General features: G+C 41.5%; 1 pseudogene; it reads right to left on the reverse strand.

The window, feature by feature from the left end:
• Window positions 1-1,386: 1,386 nt before the first annotated feature.
• LOC147460272 (uncharacterized) lies at window positions 1,387-3,442 on the reverse strand (annotated as a pseudogene).
• Window positions 3,443-8,030: the final 4,588 nt, after the last annotated feature.

Here is an 8,030-nt window from a genome sequence, read left to right on the forward strand (position 1 = left end):
AAAAAAAAAAAAATTGGACTTTCAAAAGTGATATACCTAGAATCAAACGGCTTAAACTTTTGACTTCCAAAAGCAATTGGGTGGTTATCTTTGAGCATGATGATTTGCATAATCAAGATGTGATTTCTCACAAGCATGATGAGTTGTATGAAGAAGACGTGATTGTTCACAAGGATGATGAGTTAGTTGATGCTTTTTCTAGCGAAGCTAACCTCGTTGTAGATTTGATCAATCACGAAGAACCGATCTTGGCTCGAGTCGAGGTCCACAGAACCCCCACAAGAAGATTAGATAGATCCCGAAGAACCAATCTTGGCTCTTGAGCCTAGGTCCAGAGAGCCCTCACAGGAAGTATTATGTGTTCGCATGATTGATACGCACGCATTGTTCGAGTGTTTCATTCGTGATCATTTCCTGTATTTTTGTCAGCGTCTTTATGTGATCCCTTTTCCTAGGCATGACATATTGTACATTGAGCACGTTTCACTCATGAATGAGCACGAATGTATGCATGCTTTGGAGAGGTTAGTGTAGAGCTTGAAAGAGAGACTATTGCACAATACTATAGGGTATAATTTCAAATGATAAAACTTGATATTACAATGTGCCTCTATATAGGCCTATACAAAAGAGACAGCCTTTTGACACATGAGCACAAGATGTGGTTGCCTATACACAAACACAAGTGGCTTTTCTTTACACATGGGTGTTAAGGGGTTCTTCACAGGGGTTATTGACAGATGACACTTTTCTAGATGGAAGAGATTGTTCACACAAGAGATGCAACAAAACCTCGCATCCCAACAATTCCCCCCCTATGTGGGGTTTGGTTGCATACCACTCACACCAGGATTAGGAGAAAGAGACTAAACCATGAAATATGGACAAGTGTCAAAATTTCTAGGCTTGACACTTTACCAAACCTAAGGAGCCACACCTTAAGTTAATTGTGGAAGTGAAAAAATTAAAACAGTAGAAAAGTACCTTTCTCTAACTCAAATTGACTCTTTTTTTTTTTGCATGAGTATTATGATGAAATCCATAAGATACATGAAAATCAAATTGAATGGCTATATAAATTACTTATTATATTTAAAAAAAAACTCCCTTAAGATCCTCTAAGCAGTCTTTGTTATTTTCGGAGCTAGATCTAAAAGAAATGAATCGTTAAAGATTCTACTTTTTTACATCGTCACATTCTATGGGTTGTAATCCTCCCCTCAAAACACACTAGGGTGAGGCACACAATTCACAAGCCTCCCCTTGAACACAAAGTTGCTTCCCCTAGATATGCACAAAGGGTGTAGGCATACAAAACATCAGGGTGTAGGCACACACAAGCTTCCCCTGGCACAAATAGAGGGTAAGGTACAATTGAGAGAATGCTCACATTACATCATCATAAACCAAGCCAATATTATTGTCGTTATCTTCATCAGAATCTTGAGAGGTGGCAAGGTTGAATTTTGATTTTGTTTGATCTTTGAAATGTTCTTTGTGATTGGTAACCTATGAAGATTTATTGTTGAGTCTGCAATACTTTGTAGCATGGTTGTTTTTGCCACAAATGCGACAAGGGTTAATTTCATAGCAATCGGCCTTTGAAAGGTGATTTGTTCTGCCACAGTGTGTGCAGTTTAAGTTCCTTTTGTGATTGTGGTTGTAGCGGTTGGATGAGACCACATAAGCACCAATTGCTTGTTGTTGACTACCTTTGAGTTTCTTTTCGTGCTCTTGAAGAGAGTTTATTACATCTTCAATTTTAGGGATTGGGTCTTTCTCTTTAAGCATTGTTACAATTTGTCCAACATCTGCATCTGGTACTACTTTGAGAAGCACAACAATTTGATATTCATTATCTATGGGGCATTTTATATATGTCAACTGTGAGCAGATACTTTTGAGCCTACTGACAAGAGATGACATATCTTCGCCAGGCTCTATGAGCTTTCCGTATAGTTGCATTTTTAATGCAACATTAGAATGCTTGGCAATAGCACCAAAATGTTGCTCTAAGGTTGTCCATGCTTCGTGTGCAGCCATGCAATCATCCAAATAATGCACAAAGTTGTCATCAAGTGATGTGAGAAGAATGGCGAGAGCGTGCTCATCTTTAGTCGCAAATTGTGCTAAGCTTTGTCGTGTTTCTACTCTATCATCATCATTTATCGGTTTAATGATGGACCATAACTGCTTTCGCATTAAGTAACCTTTAGTTTTTGCCTGCCACGCGTGGAAGCCATGCCCGTTGAATTTATCGATTCCCTTTTCTCCCATGATGGTGCATTGCTGTGTGTGGTGAGAGGAAGGTCTTACCCACGTATAGGGCAATGTCTAGTCCTCGTGTGACTATGTATAGTGGGTAATGCTTTAATTAAGTGTGAAGTCACATGGAAAAAACACTTTAGGCTCAGGATAGCGGGAAGCTTGGACGCCTTGGGTGTGCTTGGCCATGACACTTGTGATGTGAAGTTTGAAAGCTTGACCAAATGTGAAGTCACTCTTCTCTTTGCGAGAAGCACCATTTTACAATGGTTTGAAGATCTTGATGTTGCTTTGAAGAACTGCGCTGATTCTTAGATTATGCAACAGCTAAAACACAAAGCTTGGCCAGACTGTGGGATGATTTTTAGGTTGGGACGAGAGCTTCAAAGCTTCAAGAATTTTTGAAGCTAGGTGGGAATGGGCCCCTTTTAAAAATAATTCTTAATGCCCAAAAATAGATGTGAAATAAGGTTTAATTACGGATGCCGACGAGGAAGATGACAATAAGGTGACGATTGGGCCTTGGTCGGCTACAGCTACGGTCGGCACAGGGCTCCTGGACAAACCACTGCTAATGAGGTTTACCTCGTTTGGGATGACAAAGCTATGTCTATGGAAGAACGCAGGCTATCACTTCCGAGATATAAGGTTCATGATGAAGCTTTCTAGATGAATTCTCTTGATGCAGCAATCGACAAGAGGATACTCGAAAGCAGACTGGCTAGCGCATGCCTTTGGTGTAGTAGACTTTATTCACCCATTAGTGATAAATGTAGCAGAGGCCCTGGTATGTTGACGATGAGGCAGGAGAACTGAGTGGGCGTATCAGGGCCGCGGGGCCAGTGGCGGGGGGATGCTGGTGGGAGATGGCGAGGTTGCGCTGGTGGGGCCGAGTGCAGGCAGGTGCACCATCAGCTTAGCATGGCTGTGGGATTTTTTGTAGCGTGGGCTCTTGATCAGATGACGAGGAGCAACTTGACAGGCCGATAGCTACCAATAGTGTGTGGGATCCAAGAGGGAAGCAGGCGTAGGCTATGGCAGGTGTGCAGAAGTAATGAACTGCAGCCTTGGAGGATAGAAATTGGGTGTGCCTTGTGGTAGGCCATATGCAGCGCGAGGTTTGATGACGACTAGTAGAGGCGAGGGAGACCAGCGCAGCACTGGAACAATTCGAGAAGCCGTGGTCCGTGGCCCACCTTGGAGTAGCACTGGGTAAGTTGAGGCGTAGCGTAGAAGCTGTTGATGATGTAGGCCATTCAGCGAAGGTGGATAGAGTCGCACCACGCCACTAGCTCGTGGCCGAGAAGCCTTGTGTTGTCACTATTGGGGTGGGCTCCCACCACAAATCATACAGAAACACACACACACACACACACACACACTACTTTCTTTCTCTCTCATAAACACAAAAATCTGTCGAGATAATTAGCGATGGCTAATTATGGATAAAGTTGGCAAATAAGAGCTTGAATAGAAGCTTGCATAGAGGACGCAAGCACACGATCAATTCATCAATTCAGATGACGTTTTTTTTATGTTTTACAATGGATTCAAAATTAATATGCACATAAAATACATAAAACCTATATAATTGTTGATACTTATAATGCATCAATCACGATGCAATTATGAACAATTGTTAAATTTCTTTCCTAATCAATTAGTATGGGTAGTGGCATGAATAGTAAATATCCCATTACCAAAGGACTTCAAAAGAGGAAAATTAATGATGTGATTAAGGCCATGATTAATATGCAATGCAAAAGGGGTGTCGAGTTAACAATTGCAATGGCTAATTAGAGAAGGTGCCAATACAATCTAGCATAGGAAAAAATGCATAGGATCTAATGAGATTAGGAGATACTAATCTAAGAATCGCTCTAATACCAGTTGTTGGGTTATGGTGGGTGGATTAGTGTGACATTCATGCTAATGGCATGTTATGGAGAGGTTAGTGTAGAGCTTGAAAGAGAGACTATTGCGCAATACAATAGGGTATAATTGCAAATGATAAAACTTGATATTATTCAGCATAATGTGCCTCTATATAGGCATATACAAAAGGGACATCCTTTTGACACATGAGCACAAGATGTGGCTTTCTATGCACAAACACAAGTGGCTTTTCTTTACACATGGGTGGTAAGGGGTTCTTCACATGGGTTCTTGACACATGACACTTTTCTAGGTGGATAGATTGTTCACACAAGAGATGCAGTAAAACCTCGCATCCCAACAATCCTCCCCTCACTACAAGAGGTTGTGTGCTCTTGTGACGCTGTTAGCAACGGAAATACATTGGGTTTTTATAACCCCCGGCGTCGCTAAAATCGTCGCTAATAGCGTCGCTACGAGAGCGTCGCTATATAGAGACGCTCATAGCGACGGTTATAGCGACGTTTACACAGAAGTCTATAGCGACGCTTATAGCGACACTCCAGAGCCATAAATAGCGACGGTTATAGCGACGCTCGAGAGAAATTTTTTTTGGTGACAGGGCATTGAATGCCCTGCCACCCATCAACCATATTGTACTTGATTCACTTTTTTTAAAAAGTGCAAGGGTAGATAATAGACCCAAAATAGTCACCCACAAGACGCATTGTTTGCAAAATTGACAAGCGTAAAATTGACAATTGTACACATCATAAGCAAAATGAATTGATTGGCAAATGTAATAATGACAATTGTACAACATCATAGGCATAAAGAATTGATTGGCAAAATGAACTGCGGTGACAAATGTAATAATATACATGGTTCAAAAAGACGTATAAAATCCGTCTCATGATACATAAGCTATGAGAAACCCTAAACTAATGCTATCTAGCTACGGCTAAACTGACGTTGTCTAGTCAGACGTCTCATCGTGTCTAAGCGGCGTATCTGTCGGATTCTGCAAAAAAAGACAATAAAACAGCTTCCAGTAAGTATAAACATATAACGACATTTATAAAACAATACAAAAAATAGAAAAGAGTAAACCCTAATACTAACCAAGCCGCCGCGAGAACTCAGAATGTCCATCAGGGCGTTTAAGCCCTTCCTGCCTGCGTACTCGCGCTCGTACGGTGTGGGATACGTCCTGTCATCGACCACTGTCAAAACATACAAAGATTTCATTATGTTAGAATTAAAAAACTCATAAACCCTAAACTATCGAACATAAAGAGCAATGCGAAAACACTTACAAAATCGGCCTCAAATGATACCCATCCACCGCTCCCCAAGCGGTGCGAGCTCCCTACCTCTACTCGCGCTCTGGCTGCATCCTTTTGTTGCTTCCACTTGTGGGGATTCTCGCGCGCTGCTTTCTTCGCATTCTTCCAATCTTCTTTGGCCAGCCAATCTGGCCTGTTCCACCCATGCTTGATTGCTTTTTGCACTTCGGAACGCTTGTGTTTGCAGTATTCGCGCATTCGAATCTTCATCAGGTCTTCATTGAAGCGCTGATCCCGTGTTGGAACGGGAAACTCATCATGAAGTATGCTGATGACTCTGTCTTTTAAATCACTTGGTACTTCACTCCATTTGTTTAGTATGTAGTGTCTAAACAGCTGAGAGCGAAGACCACGCATGCGCGAGATCACCTTCTTGCCGTCATCATCCATGATGATGCCACCGCTGAAGTCAATGGAGTAAGGCAAGCCCTCCGGCCGGTGACGCGTGAACCTGGGTGTCCCGGCAGGGGTCTCTAGCGGCGTGTCGATGGGGGTACGGACGTCAGGTGTCTCCACCGGCGTCTGGGCCCCGAAGCGAGGAGTGTCGAGTGGGGTGGCTCCTGGCGGAGTAGGTAGAGGTGTGTAGCTTCTAGTCTTGCAAAGAAACACGTGCTGCAAAGAAACACGTGCTGTAAACGTGCTGCAAAGAAACACGTCTTGTCTGTCGCACAGCATCCTTGCATTGATTACAAGGACATAAGACCCTCGTTGAGAGATAGGTGTTTCGGTTGGACGGTCCCACATCCTCGTCACTACTCATAATGAGGATAAAAATCTTATAACCTGGACAACAAATTTAATATTCTATTGGCATTCTTCGTCTTATCTCTCTCTCTCTCTCTCTCTCTCTCTCTCTCTCTCTCTCTACCTCACATTCTCTAGTCATGTCCAATCCCCGCACACCTCGGTCTAGAGGTGCACGGAGATCAGAACCACCGGGTTATAATCTCGTCTTTATTGGTCAATACCTATATTTGTGGGTACAAGAAATCTATAGACCCACGTCTACATGATACTGCATGTAGTGGACAAAACCCCTTTGCCTCTTCTCTAGCTGTAGCACTTCACAGCATCTTAACATCTTTTCACAGTAGATCTTTTCACTGTTCGTCGAACTCTAAACCCTAAACCGTAAGTAATTCTTGCGTGGACTCGATCTAACGTAAATAAGCGTAAATCTAAATAAACGTAAATCTAACTAAAAATAAACCTAAATCTAATTTAACGTAAGTCTACATCTAACCTAATCTTTAACGTCTTTTGGGATAGTTTCCTACGACGTTAAAACTCTCTTCTTCTTGTGTGTGTGTGTGTGTGTGTGGGTAAACCTAAATAAACCTAAGTCTAATCTAATATAATATAAATCTAAATCTAACGTAAATTATGTTATATTAAAAACAAAGAACTAAACTAGCAGGGATTATAAGAACATTAAAACTGATTTAACACATAGTTTTTCACATAACTCGGCAAGAGTTGGCATTCTCATCACTAAAGATGTGAGAGTTAACTTCCTGCGATGACGCTGCCTCATCTCCATCCACATCTGACGACAGCAATTGGCCCTTTGGACCGTTCTTGCTCTTGTTACTAACTTTGAAGTTGCTGTTGAATGACTAGAGGTTGTCTAGATGGTCATTGTCGGGGATGTAGTGACTCTTGCCGCCCTGAAGATCCACCTTCTTCCCTATCTTCTGAAGACATTTCACCAGTACTTTTGGATCGACAGAGCCCACCATGAGTGAAGGCAGCAATACCATATATTCCATTGAGGGCTTTCTTCACCCGCTTCATGCAGGCATCGCAGTCTATGGAGACCTAAATCTAATCTAATATAACGTAAATCTAAATCTAGCATAAATAAACGTAAATCTAACTAAAAATAAACCTAAATCTAATCTAATTTAACTTAAATAAACCTAAATCTAATTTAACGTAAATTTACATCTAACCTAATCTTTAATGTCTTTTATGATAGTTTCCTACGATGTTATAACTCTCTTCTTCTTGTGTGTGTGCGCGTGTGTGGATGTGTGTGCCAATAAAAAGAGATAAATGGTATAACCTTTCTATCACCCATGCCAAGTATGATAGATTGGTTATGCCATTTCCCTCTTGAATAATAGGTCTTGAGTTCAACTCCTCGTCGGCTAGATCTTTAGGTCTTTTAATTTTAATTAGTTTCCTACGACGTTAAATTAGTTTCTCTCTCTTTCTCTCTCAATGTGTGTGTTTTTTTGTTTATGCATGTTTTCTCTCTCTTTTCCTCTCTCAATGTGTGCGTTTTTTGTTTATGCATGTTCTCTCTCTCTCTTTTCCTCTCTCAATGTGTGCGTTTTTTGTTTATGCATGCTCTCTCTCTCTTTTCCTCTCTCAATGTGTGTGTGCATTCTTTGTTTATGTATGTGTGTGTGCGTTTTTGTTTATGTTTGTACTCTTTCTCTCTCTCTCCCTCTCTCTCTCTCTCTCTCTCTCTCAAAAACACTATGTGTGTGTGTGTGTGTGTGAGAGAGAGAGAGAGAGAGGGAGAGAGAAAGAGGGGAA

The sequence above is a fragment of the Adiantum capillus-veneris genome, chromosome 4, assembly GCF_014529385.1.
Source record: "Adiantum capillus-veneris isolate H3 chromosome 4, ASM1452938v2, whole genome shotgun sequence".
Lineage (NCBI taxonomy): Eukaryota > Viridiplantae > Streptophyta > Polypodiopsida > Polypodiales > Pteridaceae > Adiantum > Adiantum capillus-veneris.